Genomic DNA, 16,240 nt, shown 5'->3' on the forward strand with positions numbered 1-16,240 from the left:
CAAGCAAAATTCATTGTCTCAAGGCGCTGATGCATCTGCGGCCTGACAAAAGTCATTCTCAATGGGCAGGAGAAATTGCCTGTCGTGCGGGTGGACAGTATCTTATTCCAATATGTCCAAAGGGTTTTCCATGGACGTGTTGGGTGACTTTCTCAAAGAAAACAAACTTTACTTGCAGCATGCTTTTTGGTTTGGGGCTATTACTGTATAATCAGTCCATTCAGTCATTGCAGCATACTCAAGGAAGATTCTTCAGAGCACTTCAACTGAACTCCCATCCCACCGGCAAATGTCCGTAAAATTAGAACCGTCAGGTGAAGAACTGATCTGAGAGTGGCAGTGTCGTAAAGAAATTAGGATTTTTACTCATCCAGGTGAGCCCCGCTGACATAGAAATGCTTTCTTCCCAGAAGCCCATAGACGCTCTCTCATGGTGGATGGCTGAGACAGATACAGGAAATGGTACCTGCTTAGCAGTGACATGGAGGGGGCCCCATTAGGGCTTTACCCACCCAGGTAGCCTGTGGTGGGTAGGGTAGACCTCAATGCATAGAGAAAACCCCTTTCCCAAACAGGCGGCCTGTAGCGTAGTGGTTGAGGTAGAAGACTGGGACCCGCAAGGTCGGTGGTTCGATCCCCGGTGTAGCCACACTAAGATCCGCACAGCCGTTGGGCCCTCAACCCTGCATTGCTCCAGGGGAGGTTTGTCTCCCGCTTAGTCTAATCAACTGTAAGTCGCTCTGGATTAGAGTAATGTAATGTAATGCAATGTAATGTGGTTATCCAGCGTATCTGCGCATTATTTCACCTGAGCACGATGCATATTCATCAGACGTTTGTTTCAAACAAGCACTAACACACCTGGCTCTACTAATCACACATTTAAAGAGTCTCTGCTAAGGACCTTGATGAGTAGATTCAGGGGGTGTAGCTGCTCGGTTGTTACAAAGTCCTGCACCCACACCTGCCCTCTCTGGGTAAGATGGAGTATCCCTGCAGTGGGGTTTGATGCATGGTTGCCCGCAGCCACGGTAAGGAGAGCCGGCAGCTCGTGGGTCTGGATGCATGAACGCAGAAACAGAACAGTACCTGGGAAAAAGAGCGTCTGCAGCAGGAGGAGAGAGGCTGTGTCTCAAAGCAGAGTCCTCCATGGGGGGGGGGGGGGCCACAATTGCTTTCCAAGCCATTAAGACAAGAACGCTAAGAGCTGCGTAGGCTTGGTCTCAGATCAGAAGCTTAAAAGTAAATAAATAAATGAATAAAAGTCTGTTGCACCTGCACTGCAATCTTTCGAAGAGAGAGAGCCTTCTGTTGTAACGTTGTCATTGTAACCGGATTATAAAATGATCATAAAACATCAGATTTTTTTCTTTTTTTTTTAAAGTGCTTACAGCTCAGGAGGCAACTTGAGGAAACTATAATCAAAAGCTATTAATCAGTATTCGTGGGCCTGGGATCAGAAATTTCACATTTCAAAGCCTCTTGTGAACGTTCTGTTCAAGTTGAATCCCGTTCAAAACCGCGCTATAAAAGCTTAAGAGTCTGCAACCTCTCTGCCAGGAGCCATCACTGAAGACCTGCGGGACAACAGCGGACCAGCAGGTCAAACCACATCTCAGTAAAGTCAACAGCAGTTTGGTTTCTGCCATTTTGTCACGCCTCTGGGACTGTGTTCGGAGAGAATGTTCTCACAACGTTACGGGAATGTTTTGTCAATGTTATAACATTGCCGCGACCTGGTAACAGCATTGCGAGAACGTTTTGCATCAGCTGGGGTGTATAACCCTACAGATCGTGCCGTCAGAAGGCTCATGAAGCGCTGGCCCTGAAATATTCACATCATATTTGAAATCCAATTCTCTCGGGAACCAAGGCAGGGAAGTCCTCAACAGCCCGTATTTGGGCAAGGTAAAAAGCCTTTTTGACTGACACAAATACACAGAGATGGACAGAAAATGTACAAGGAAGACGAAAACTTCTGTCCCGCACAACCACAACCCCCCCCCCCTCCCACAGTGAACACCCACCCGCCCCCCTCCCACAGTCAGGCCCCCCTCCCACAGTGAACACCCCCCCACCCCCCTCCCACAGTGAACACCCCCCCACCCCCCTCCCCCCTCCCACAGTCAACACCCCCCCGCCCCCCTCCCACAGTGAACACCCCCCCACAGTCAGGCCCCCCTCCTACAGTCAGGTGAAATACAACACAAAACGCAACACTCAACACAGTTTGGAAGGCTGGAAGACAGAGTGCACAATGTATTATCTATAATCCTGCTGAAAGTGAAGGGCTGTCTCTGGCTATTTGCTGTAAGCCACCGTAATGTTCCAGCAGAAAAAGCCATCTCCACTTCACCTCTTTACACATTCAAAAGCATCGACAGAGATGGATGTCCCCTCCTGAAAAAGGTTGTAAAAAAAAATAAAATAAATAAAAATACTTGAAAAGGTGAAAAATAGCTTAGAGTGAAGAGCGCATGAATAATGTAAACTTCGGCGTAGCTGAAATTCCACTCCTCGTTTCAGTTCTCTGCCGTTTGCGTGCCACTCTGTGATCCAGTTATGTAACCGCTCTACCTGCTGGGCTTTTAATGTGCAAAAAGCCAGGGAGGACACCAAGCCTCCAGCATAGCAACAGCACAGCGCCCCACTTTCCCCACAGTCTTTCCCCAGCACCTCCTGTGACAGCTTTCCCAAATCTTTCTGGTCTGTTGGGGTCAGGCCTGCGTTCTTTCAAAATAAAAGTCCTTCATCAGAGGTCTCTTGGGGTCAGGCCTGCGTTCTCTCAAAATAAAAGTGCTTTATCAGAGGTCTGTTGGGGTCAGGCCTGTGTTCTCTCAAAATAAAAGTGCTTTATCAGAGGTCTGTTGGGGTCAGGCCTGTGTTCTCTCAAAATAAAAGTCCTTTCCTGAGCTCTGTACCGTCACAGCTTGCTGAGCCTGGCGTCAGGACCGCGTGCATTTCTGAGCGAAGGCTATTTTTACACCGGTGCCCATAAACCCGTCTGTCTGTGTGTGAAATATGGTTTGATGGCCCTGTAGAAATGTCTGTGTGTGAACTGCGGACTTCTGCAATTCTTCAACAACAATGACATTCCGTTAAATCCTGATCTGTATTCACGAAGACTGATGTTTTTATGTTATTCCCATTATAATTACATTGGAGTGATATTACAGACAGATAGAGAAAGAGGAGAGAGATAATTTAGTATTTATTTCCGTTCGTAGCATATGTTCTCCTCATTAATTATGACATCTGTTATATTAAACTTCTGTTTGTTAAAGATAAATGAATGTGTGTATGAAGGGCTAGCTGTTTGGGGAAAGAGGGGGGGGTTCTGTTTAGCTGTTAACAGAATAGATGCATTCTAAAGCTTGAGCAACATCATTTCTCAGGTGTCCGAGTTGTAATTGCCAGCGGCACGAGAGAGAAACACAGACAGGAGGGTACGAGAGAGAAACACAGACAGGAGGGTGTACGAGAGAGAAACACAGACAGGAGGGTGTACGAGAGAGAAACACAGACAGGAGGGTACGAGAGAGGAACACAGACAGGAGGGTACGAGAGAGAAACACAGACAGGAGGGTGTACGAGAGAGAAACACAGACAGGAGGGTGTACGAGAGAGAAACACAGACAGGAGGGTGTACGAGAGAGAAACACAGACAGGAGGGTGTACGAGAGAGAAACACAGACAGGAGGGTGTACGAGAGAGAAACACAGACAGGAGGGTGTACGAGAGAGAAACACAGACAGGAGGGTGTACGAGAGAGAAACACAGACAGGAGGGTGTACGAGAGAGAAACACAGACAGGAGGGTGTACGAGAGAGAAACACAGACAGGAGGGTGTACGAGAGAGAAACACAGACAGGAGGGGTGTGTGTTCTCCACGGAGCTGCTGTAACTCACAGCGAAACGAGAGACAAAATGGAGGGAGGAGAGGGAGGAGGAGGCTGGACGGCACACCACGCCGCTCCTGACAACAGGAGGCTGACGGTGAATAACGAGTGCTGCGATGCCGCACCAGAGACCTGTTCATCACCACGGAAACACACAAACACGCAAACACACAAACACACAAACACACAAACACACAAACAACATTACATTACATTAATGCCATTCGGCAGATGCTCTTATCCAGAGCGACGTACAACAAAGTGCATTACCCATAACCAGGGATAAGTGCGCTGAAAGACCCTAGAGGGAAGTACAATTTCAACTGCTACCTGGACGACAACGATAAGGACCAGGGCCTATTTGATTTTCTTTTTTGATTTTTCTTTTTTTTTAAACCAACAAATAAACGAACAACAAAGCTAAAGTGATCAAACTTAACTAGCCAAACACTGCTTACCTAGCCAAACTAAAAATGCCGATACACGAAAAAGACAAACAAGACACACAAGCACACACAGACGCGCATGCACGCACGAGCGTACACGTACACGCACACACACACACAGAAACACACGCACAAATACACACACACCGATGTAGGCAAAGACAGGTCATTTTCACAACATAAAAGGCATTATTTTTCATCTTAATCTGAATTGCTCACTGAATGCCCTCAGAGACTAGGTATTGCATTGCCGTGTGTGTGTGTGTGCGTGTGCGTGTGCACACGTGCGAGTCTGTGTCCGCGCGTGCATGTTTGTGTACACGTGTGCTTGCGCACACAACAAACTCTACCCTTCAGTCTCAATAGATACCACACAGCATACACTAGATTAAGTAGCGCAGTATATTAAAATCACCACACTGTTGACTCAGGGGTAAACAATCAGAGCAAAGTCCCACACATACCAAATCCTCACATACCTGACCACTTCCAACCTGCCAAACAACGAAAGGAAATATACAGAGGAAATATACAGAACAATGAAAAGTACAGAAAGCAGCGCTACCGGGGTAGAGAATAACAATAAAAAAGTCAACAAATAATAACAGTAGGTGCACTTCGGTATTGGGGTAATAATACAAAAATAAAGACAAACCAAAACACTTCTCTGCGCCTTCAGTGAAACACCTTGTCCACGGCTCGCTCTGAAAAACGATGATTAAAAAAAAGTCGAGCACACTTCAGCAAAAACTGTGCCAGGGAGTTCCATCAACCTCAAAAGCAAAAAGAGGCCAAAGTTGAGGAACGTGTCAGGAGTGGGTAAGGAATGGGCTTCAGGAGCCTTGGCCAATGTGTGAGGTGGCAACCAGTGGTGGTTACATTTACATTTTTGTCCATTTAAGTCGATATTTAAGCTCCACCAAAACCTATCCGATTCCATGATAGGTCTATTGTGAATATGTAATAGACCGTCTTAAAACATCTCTCTGGCTACGACTGCTTTCAGAATAGCACCCCTGCCCTGGCATACGGAGAAGAACTCATATGTGCACGTTTATTCCCAGAATCATTCACGCTGTTTAAAAAGAGAACAACCCTCCACACCATGAAAATGTATGTTTGTCCTTTTCCAAGTCCAAAGACAAAGAAGAACCGAATACGGAGTCAACACTGCTTCAGAGAAAAAGAAGAGGCATAATTAATTTGTCATTCTCTCTTCATAGAAATACAGATTTAAGTTCATTAAATGAGTTAAAACTAGTCTGGCTTTCTCAAAGATGTCTCAACAATGGCAAGGTTATTTGAATGACAAGCACGATAAAATGTTTAATAGCGGCGTTTTATCAGGCCAGGACAGAACACAAAGAAAAGGCACGCTCGGTCACCAATCATGTTAAAACCCTTTTATCACTGCGCTCCTGAAAGCGTACGTGCGAGATGCTGATTCCACAATCCCTCGGTGCCGCACGGGAACCGGGGTGCGAGGTCGGGTTTTCAAAAGTGAACTCGCTCATAAGTTAAGACGCCGTTTTAGCCCCCGACGCCCCGACCCGCCACCCCATCAAAGCCACCCGACCTCCCGTCCGGCGGGAAAGAGTCTTCAAAGCCAGACGGGCTCTCTGGCGAGACGATAAGAAAGCTGAGTCAATTACGGCTCCGTTCAGACGCATATGGTCGGTCTTTCAGCCGGTCGGCATGTCAGGGCCCGGCGCGGGGCGTGCGGGCTGTCCCGTTTAGTCTGTTTTCTGGGCGGGGAACAGCGAGGGCTCCGCCGCTCTGACAGAGGCCACCGCGCGCCCCGGATGGAGGGAAAGGCCAAAAAGACACATCGGCGTGATTACGAGCTGGGGAAACAAATATCGAATCCAACGCAACCTAGCCTGTCTATAGTGCTCCAGAAATATGTTGGAAAAAAAACAAGACAAGACAACTGTGAGGATGTGTCTCATTTTAAAAGTGTATAATTAATTCCCCCCCCCCCTTCCCTCCCTCACAGCCTCAACTGATGTGCAGCTGATTCAAAATGGCCGCCGGAAGCACTCCCCATTGATGTTGGTAGAAGAGAAATCCCCCCGTTTACTACAAGAGCTGACAGAGAGCATAAGACATAGGTGCTACAATGAACAATCTACTCAAAGAGCCATGTATTATCGAGTGTATTTTCTTCTATCACTCATGAGATACTTTAAAGGTGCAATAAGAAAAGTAATGTCATCGTTCATCGCACTGTTCTGGAGGATGGCGGTGACTCATCTCAACTGTCTTCACCAAACAGTCACACTAAGGCACAATCTTAAAACATGGCCAACTGCAACTGCCGTTCATTTTTGTCCTGTCGACGGAGCCAAACCAAGAAAAATATGTCTTTGTCCCAAGACACTGTACAGGACATGCCTGTCAGCCATATCACTGGCCATGTTTCAGACGTGGCCCAACCTGGCAAGCTGGGCCAAAGACATTTACAATCATTGCACTTTCTTTTGAAACAAATTCCTCGTAAAAAATCTCACAATGCCCCTGATTTCATTGTTTTGCCACCCATTCTTTTTCTAAATATAACATTTGCAAAAGCTGAAAAGCTACTTAAACAAAATCAATACAGGAAACATTGAAATTGCGTTGGGGATGATACAAACTATTTAATGTTAAAGCACACAGCATTTCCATGACCGACCACACACACACACACACACACACACATACACACACACACACACACATACATACACACACACATACATACACACACACACACACACACATGACCGCACAATTATCCTGTGCGCACAGTACAACCGTTACGCAAGCGTTGTGTAACAAAGCATCAGCAGTCTCCCCTCCACGCAGGCCTTTCTCCCTCGCTGAGCTGGGGGTATAATCACGATCTCTCTCAGGGCGGCAATGATTCTCAGTTCATTATTTCTTAAACCACGTAATGAGCTCTTCCCAAGGGGTCCAATTTCTGAGGAAAAAGGAAGAGGAGGAGGTCGTGCGTATCTGACTCTACGGACGGCGAATTCATCTGCGATAACTCGCCGAAGACATCATCCACAGCGTCCAGTGGGCGAGGCTCTGGGCATGGCGGGAGGGGGGAGAATAATAACTTGGGATGAGACGCCGTTTCACCGGGACCCGATTGCGGATGCAGTTTTTCCCCCGGATCGGGGGTATGGATTTCCGATACACCGCGAGCCAGAAAAGGAACGCCGGGAATCCGTTTGCCTTTTTTTTTCCCGGAGCGGTCGACTCCCCGGGAGAGATGAGGGTATTTATGCGGATGAAAAGTCTCATTCGCTCGTCAGAGAGACACGGGCGCAGAGAGGGCTTATAGAAATCTCTTTTGCCGGAAGCTTCCGGAGAGCGGGCTGCTCTGAGGTTCTCGTTAACGCGCGGCGGTTCAGCGCGTCAGCCCGCGATGATGCCGAACTCATCACAAAGAGAGCGCGGTCCCCGTTTCTGAGACCTGCCTCTGAGGAATACACGTGCCACGGCGTATAATCATCGCCAATATGCCCAATGAACTCATCTCTGAAGATTCACTCAATCAGATCCGGCACCATTTAGAAACGGAAACGATGGGAGATATACTGTAAAGCTCCACTTCAGGGAACTGGGAGAATTCTACTTATTCTACTAACTCAAACACCAGGCTTGCAGGAAGACGAGAAGACTAAAATAAAATAAAATAAAACCGGTCTACCTGGATTTTTGGCAATGGATAAAGTAAGAGGCTTCCATCTTAGATTTAATCATCAGTCGTACTTCAGACCTGCAGTTTGAGCTTACTCAAAGACCTTATAAAGGTTCTGGAAATTCAAGAAAAACTTTTGTGGGTCCCTTTTTGTGCACCAAGCAAACTTACATAGAAAGTATGGCGCAGGGATAAGCAGGTAAGCAGGTGTACACTCCACTATGCCACTTGCTACTATGAGACAGTCAGAGCAGCAGAGAGAGAGGGGGGCTGTTAAATAAATACAGTACCCCCACCCAGAGATACAGTACCCCCACCCAGAGATACAGTACCCCCACCCAGAGATACAGTACCCCCACCCAGAGATACAGTACCCCTGCCCAGAGATACAGTACCCCCACCCAGAGATACAGTACCCCCACCCAGAGATACAGTACCCCCACCCAGAGATAGAGATACTGTACCGTCCGCCATCACAGCCAAACCCAGCCAGGGCTCGCCTCATTAACTAGCCAATTAAGCTGCAATCAATTAGCCAAAGAACACTGTGTTCAGGAAGAGATCAGAGAAGGCCCTGCTGGGCTGGCACACAGAGCCTGTCAGGGCCCAGCAGCCATGCTTACCTGCCACACTGAGGAGAGAGAGGGCTGCACAGAAGAAGAGGGATGAGAGAGAGGAAGAAAGGGGAGAGAGAGGGGGAGAGAGAGTAAGAGGAAGGCAGACAGAAGGAAAGGGATGAGAGAGACGGAGAAAGAGGAGAGAGAGGGGGAGAGGGAGGAGAGAGACAGAAAGAGGTAGGCAGACAGAAAGAGATGAGAGAGAGAGAGAAGACGAGAGAGGGAGGAGGCTTTTTGCTGAAGAAAGGGAGGCTGGTCTCCGTGCATCTGCAGCTGTATCTGATGGGGGGTAGAGAGCAGGCCAGTCCCAGTGACCACACACACACACACACACACTCACACACTCACACACGCACGCACACACACACACACACACACTCACACACACACACACACACACACACACACACACACACTCACACACACACACACACACACACACACACACACACACACTCACACACACACACACGCACACACACGCACACACACACACACACACACACACACACTCTCACACACTCACAGCCCTCCTCTCTCACCAAGCCTCCGACAGTCCCATAGGAACTCATTACAGCGTTGTCAGCCTCAAATCTACCGCGCCGCGTTTCGATCCGGCTAATGAACCGCACGTCACAACGGGTGACGCGGTCTTCGACAGGACTGCGGGAGCGTGAGGTCAACGGGGCGGAGAGAAAATGTAGATTTTATTTTTGCCGTCGGCTTTTCTGTGGCAGAGACCGAATAGATGTCACACTGAGGCTGTCGCGGTAATGGCCGTTCCCCGGCTGCCATCCGCCATGCAGCGGTCAGAGATCGCGAATGCGATTCCATCCCCTCTCTTCTCAGGAACTTTGCTACTTTTCCCGTGACACTTCCTCATTTCTGCCCTTAATATTTATTTAGTGTACTATTGCCCCCAAGCTGACACTTATTCCTCCTGTCTACCTGCCAAAGCTGTCAAACATATGCATGCGCACACTCATGCAACAAACATGAACACAAACACACAGACACACACAAGCACACAAGCGCACACACATACGCACACACAGGATCAAACGTGAACACACACACACACACACACACACACACCCACAAGTAAACGTAAAACACACAAACAAACGTGAACATGCACACACATGAACTAACACTAATACACTCACAAGAACAAACGTGAACACACACACACACACACAAACAAACGTTAACATACACACACACAAACAAACGTGAACACACACACACACAAACAAACGTGAACACACACACACACACAAACAAACGTGAACACACACACAGACACACAAACAAACGTGAACACACACACACAGACACAGACAAACACTTCAAATTTCATTTCAGTCACTCATTCTCTATTTCCCCCTCATCTCCTCTGTTCAGCCCTCTTCCCTGTCAGTCACTCAGTGCTTTCATCATCGCCCTGATGAGACAGAGCCGAGGCGCTGTGGAGCCGAATGCAGAGCAGTCAGGGAAAAATAACATTACAGCAGGAGAAACTGGACTCCATTCGGGCTCCAACGTACACACCCTGGAGCCCACAGTTTAGAGGAAACACACTATCACGACTGCTCAGCCAGGAACCCCAAACTCTCAACACTTTACTGGTCTAGAGAGGGAAATACCCAACGCGCTACAAGCCAGCGAAAGAAAAAAGGATCCAATAGGTGCTCTACAACCAGGACAGATGGATTACACAAAACTCCTTACGCAGACAGCTTCACAGGGGCTAGCCCAAGATAAGAGACGGTGGACCTCAAGAGAAATGCACTCTGTTTAATGTGAGACTGACATTTCGACATCAAACGATGTTCTCGGAGTGAAAAACAGAAACATGGGCGAGATTCACTGGTCTGTCAAGCTCAGGTTTGTTAAGAATAATTGGGTTCAAACCAATGAGGACCACCTAACAATGGTGAGTTTTTACAGGGCAAACTGCCCCAGGCTGCAGGCCCTGCAGGCCTCTATGCAGGCTCACCTGATCAGTACTCCGCCGCAGCCGTTCAATCAAAGCACCGCTGCTGGCCGTGAGCGTAGGCAGGAGCTGCCATTTCCCCCGAAAGTCCACACAAAGCATACGTGTGATGTATGGGCTAGCGGGGGCCGCCCGGGTCTCCTGTAAAGGAAATGAAATGGCCCCTGCCAAACCCGTGTCCTCCCGCACGCATCCCGGCCAGTCCCATTCAGCGGGGGCGTATCGCCCGCCGTCCGTTCAAATTGAGTTTCTGAGTTTCTCAGAGACCACCTGCCATCACAAACGCCTACGTCAGGGACGGCGACTCCCTGCCGTGTCTCTCTCTGCAGGGCTCTCAGCTCTGTGCGAGAGACAGGGATGCACGCCGTTCGGTTTTTTTCACGGTTGCGGTGACAGCTGTTATTCCGACATCGCTTCCTCGCGAAATTCTCGACAAGCGAGACAGGAACACAGCTCCGCTCGGAAAAAGCAAACGTCAAATCTTCAGTCGGTTCTTCTTGTTTTGTTGTTGTTCTTGTTGTTTGGAGCCCCAGCGCAGACCCCGCTGGCCTGACCTCTGACCTCTCTGCTGGAGCGCACAGAGAACACGGCGGCTCGTTAAGCTACGACAGGGTGCAGGCGGGCTCTCTGACAGACAGCAGGGCCCGGAGAGCCCGGCGGTTCTCCTTACCGAGCAGCAGCACCGAGGCGTGAAGGCGGGGGGAGGCCTGACCTCGCTCTGACCGGGCTGTATAACCCGGCTAACACAAAAACCTTCTCGCAACGTCACTGAAATGTTCCGGCAACGTCAAAGCTTTTCCGCAGCATTGCGGGAGCGTTGTGAGAACGTCTCGTGTTCGGACACGGCTGCAGAAACGAGCGCTCTCTCACCATGTACTGACAGCACGCCCCACTCTCACCACGTACTGACAGCACGCCCCACTCTCACCACGTACTGACAGCACGCCCCACTCTCACCACGTACTGACAGCACGCCCCACTCTCACCACGTACTGACAGCACGCCCCACTCTCACCATGTACTGACAGCACGCCCCACTCTTACCACGTACTGACAGCACGCCCCACTCTCACCACGTACTGACAGCACGCCCCAATCTCTCACCACGTACTGACAGCTCGCCTGCTCTCTGATCATGTACTGACAGCACGCCGGCTCTCTCACCATGTACTGACAGCACGCCCCGCTCTCTCACCACATACTGACAGCACGCCCGCTCTCTCACCATGTACTGACAGCACGCCCGCTCTCTCACCATGTACTGACAGCACGCCCCACTCTCTCACCACTTACTGACAGCACGCCCGCTCTCTCACCATGTACTGACAGCATGCCCCACTCACTCACCACATACTGACAGCACATCTGCTCTCTCACCACGTACTGACAGCCCCGCTCACTCACCATGTACTGACAGCACGCCCGGCGCTGAGCAGTGACGCGGACGACTACATCCGTAAACTGCACAGTAGCATACGACCCGTCCTAAATTTCACCCTGATTTTCATTCAAACGTAGTAGGAGCAGTTCGCCAAGTATGTGCCTTTAGACACAGCCATGGAGACAAAGCCTGCTTGCGTCCTTCCAGTGTCAGAGTTGATTTAACACCGAAAAACGTTACCGCGTACAGCACGGAGATAGAGGTCGAGAACAGCGCCGGTTAAGCAAGAACCAGCGAGACAGACGGATGAGACACGCAGAGATATCGGCGCTTTCACGCCGAACAGCTGACTCACACTGAGCTGTTCTCACAGGCGGGGGAACCCGCGTGAGAGAGGGAGTACCGCGGAGCGCGGCAGACGATGTGACGATTCACCGACGCTTCAGACTCTTTATTTATACTGCAGTCAGCGAGTGCTAAACAGCGAGCGCCGATATTAACACCTCCTAATGAACGGAGCGGATGCCTAATTCCATTAGGTCCTGAAAATAAGACTGAGATGGAGTGAAATGGAGAGGACTAAAACGGGAAACCCACGGGACTGCAGCATATGGATGGAGATATTTGATTATGGGCGATTTGATTTGTTTTGTGTGTGTGTGTGTGTGTGTGTGTGAGAGAGAGAGAGCTCATCATGCATAAGGGAGAACAGAGTGGACCATTGCACATTTTCTATCAAACCAAATCGGGGCTCAGTCAATGGTGCGTGAAGCGTTATTCTCGGCAGGGTGAAGTCATTATTTACATCGCGCAAAGACGGCCCTGTTTTAATCTGCTCTCGTAATGTGCAGTGATAATATCCCTTTACATTCCAGGAGGAATTGAGTCTCTCTTCTTCTTCTGTGGTTTCCGTGGCAGGAGAAGGCCTCCACTCTGAGGCTTAACAGCTGAAATAGCCCCGGCGCTTTAAAGCACTTAAACACACAGTGTGGTCCGAGGCTCACTCAGACCGGGAGACGACGCGCGTCAGGAGCGCGGTGTGGTGTTTGTGCCGCATCATTAGGCCCGGTCAGGTTGTTCAGCGACAAGATCCTCAAGTCTCCGGAGAACTCAGACGTCTGATGCGTCTGACGGCTCTCGTTCAGTGCGGTGGAAAGGAGGGTGGAGAACCAGCAGTTCTGGGCCCGTGAGGACCGTGATTTGAGGAACAGGGTCCTGTCGTATGTTTATTAAATAGTGGTTAAGTTGCTTGACTGGGGACCTGGCAGGCTGGTGGTTCAAACCTATTGAATACGTGTTGGTGAACACTGGCTCATCCATGGGAGAGGCATGGAAAACACAGTCGCATAACAGTCACAAACACAGTCACATAACAGTCACAAACACAGTCACATAACAGAGGGGCTGGCTCCAGTTGTTGGGAAATTGAAATGGAGTTTCAGAAAAGGTGACTCGTGTCAGCTCAGTCTCTGGCCATATTGGATTCAGGAACCAGTGCTGGAGTAAGCAATCAACTCTCACATTCTCTGGCGTAAACAGACTACACCTGCCAGGGTATTGAGGTCTTGCCTCCACTACATAAGGGTAGGGTGCAGCGAATGTGGCATGAGGCATCACATGATCAAGCAATCTGCAGGTCTGCCCTCTTCCCGAACACCCCAGACACCGTGTAGCTGAGCACGCTAATGCACTGGCGGTGTACGTGTCTTAGAGCCAGCTTAGGGTACGCTACTGGGGCCCAGCACTGAGAGCTGTGCTGGCTACAGCCATTCAGTTTAACTACATCGACATTTCACATGGGGCTGTGAAATGCTTAATCGACAAAGATCAAAGCAAACAAATTAAATTATTTCATCCCTATTTCATCCGTGTTCTTTGTATATTCAGCCATGTATGGAAGCAATTAAAGCGTTAGCATGCTAACCTGGAGAGCATTTAATCATGTTATTTTTCAAGCAAGGCAGCCGTTAGCATGCAGTCGTGGAGAGCATTAGCACACTAATCAGGAAAACTGGGTCACAGACTGCTTGTCTCCAATCAGCGCAAAGGACCCAACCCGCAAAAACAGCCCTAACCAAACCCCCCCCCCCTCTTAAAAAAAACAAAGAACAAACAAGCGGGCGTTAGGAGATATCGCTCTTTGTGTTGACGATTCAGTAATCCTTCGCCACCCCAGAGTTGTGCTGTTCAGCCAGCGGCCTGTAGGTGGCGCTTTGCTCCCCCCAGAGCCGCGTTGCGTAATCCCCTCAGGGGGGGGGACGACGCCGTCGATAGAAATGTATTTCTCCTGGAGCAGAACCCGACGCGTCCCTGCGGCCGCAGCAGGCCCGGCGTAACTGCTATCGATGTCCTCCTCGCGGGCAGCGGCGTCAGCGGCGTCGGCGTCGAGCGTAAATTAATCTGTCGCCTCGACACGGGCCGAGACCCGGGCGCCTGCAAACAAGATGTTCATCACGCGTGTGCGGGGCCGATTACACCACATTAAGTTAGGCCGGCTCGAGAATCAAGACCGAGCGCTTCAGAGAGGGGCGAGAATGAATGCGGTGAATACGCTTATCACCACGCGGACAACGCCGCTCAGTGGAGTGGGCAGCGTGTCACGGCCGCGGGCGTGTTCCATCGCTCTCATCGCCAGGGAAACTCCAGTTATAATACAAGTCCAGAGCTCCTTTGTTTTGTTTCCCGTGATCCACACTAACTACTCTCACTTGGCATGTTTGAGCCAGTGTCCAGTACCCAAGAATATACTTCATTTGGAGATTGTAATATCTGATTATTTGTCGTCATCAGATACATTCGTTCATCGTCTGATTCATTTGTCGGAATATCAATAACAATATCAATGTCATTGCAATAAAAATGTGGAGATGACACATTCAGAGGTGGTCAATGAGTGATTAACGTGGGTGAGGATTTTCTCTACGAATGGCAGTTTTTCATTACGAGGGCATGACAGTAAACACATCGCACCCAGAAACATAAACCGTGCTCGCCTGCCTTCGTTTGTTTGCGAGGCTGGACACGTCGGTAAATAAAGAGCAGCTGATTGGTTCACTGCCCTGTGTGACGTCACAGAGCAAAGGGAAGCAGGGAAGACGGACAGCTCCCCAAAGCTTCACGACTACAAAATGGAGGCAGAGTGGAGGAGCCGAGAGCTACAGCTAAGAGCCCCGCCCGGGGCCAGCGCTTTTCCCGGAGCCCGGAAGCACACCCTTACCTTGTAGAACAGTTTGGGGATTCCCCTTCAGGAGCCTCAGGAGCGGGGCAGCAGAACTGGTGCAGGACCGTCTGGTTCCTGTGAAGGGGAACGATGGGAAACACCATAAATTTGACAGAACATATTCTTCATATTCAGGAATTTTAGCATTGCACTCATTTTCTTTTGAGTCAGTTAGTTATTTGAGGGGGTGTCATGGGGAGTCTCTTGCTGTGTTGTTGGCTACCCTTACTCATCCATACCGAGTAAATATTTACATTATTAAACATAAATAAATAACGTGTTATTTAGCCGATGCTTTTATCCAAAGCGACTTACAGTTAATTTGATGAAGCAGGGGGGGACAATCCTCCCCTGGAGCAATGCAGGGTTAAGGGCCTTGCTCGAGGGCCCAACGGCTGTGTGGATCGTACCGTGGCTCCACCGGCGCTTGAACCACCAACCCTCCAGGTCCCAGTCAGGCACCGTAGCCACTCGACTACAGCCTATCCCATAATACTCTCACAGCAGCTCAGTGCAGAGCTTCTGCTTGCTGTCAGTTGAAAGCCGTCCCACACAGACGGCCAGTGTTAATTGAGTGTTTATTGAGCCGAAATTGGCCGAAGCCGGAAAGAAGTGTAAAATGATAACCGTATTGACCCGCACGGAACTCCGCTCTGCGACCACGGCGACCGGGGAGACCGCGCCGCTCCGGTCGGGCGGAATGAGTAATTACTTTCTGATGATTGCGCTCGCTCTTCCAAAAAGTCCTGGTCAGCAAAAGCAAAAAAAAAGAAGAGTCAACTTTCGCACATCGATTCAGAGGACGGGCGTGTCGTTCTGACGGGGAACGGAGGGGCGATGATTCCTGCCGTTCTCACGAGCGAGGCAGGCACTGTTTCAGTGGGCGGGTTGTCCTAAAGCCCTTCAGTTACACACATCGATCGCGAGGCGGGCAGTGGGACGTTAGCCAAAGCCGCAACCGTTTCAAGGTTAAAGCGGAGCGTCGCACAG

At 49.7% G+C, this 16,240-nt stretch overlaps 1 protein-coding gene across 1 annotated transcript in view; it reads right to left on the bottom strand.

Moving 5' to 3' along the window:
• Positions 1-15,274, bottom strand: part of LOC133119121 (IQ motif and SEC7 domain-containing protein 3-like) — a 64,066-nt gene extending 48,792 nt beyond the window's left edge. Inside the window, exon 1 of the mRNA XM_061229544.1 lies at positions 15,248-15,274. The gene's annotated coding sequence lies outside the window, so the exon portion shown is untranslated. The remainder of the gene's footprint in view (positions 1-15,247) is intronic.
• Between the last annotated feature and the right edge of the window lie 966 nt (positions 15,275-16,240).

This window comes from Conger conger, chromosome 19, assembly GCF_963514075.1.
Source record: "Conger conger chromosome 19, fConCon1.1, whole genome shotgun sequence".
NCBI classification, from domain to species: domain Eukaryota; kingdom Metazoa; phylum Chordata; class Actinopteri; order Anguilliformes; family Congridae; genus Conger; species Conger conger.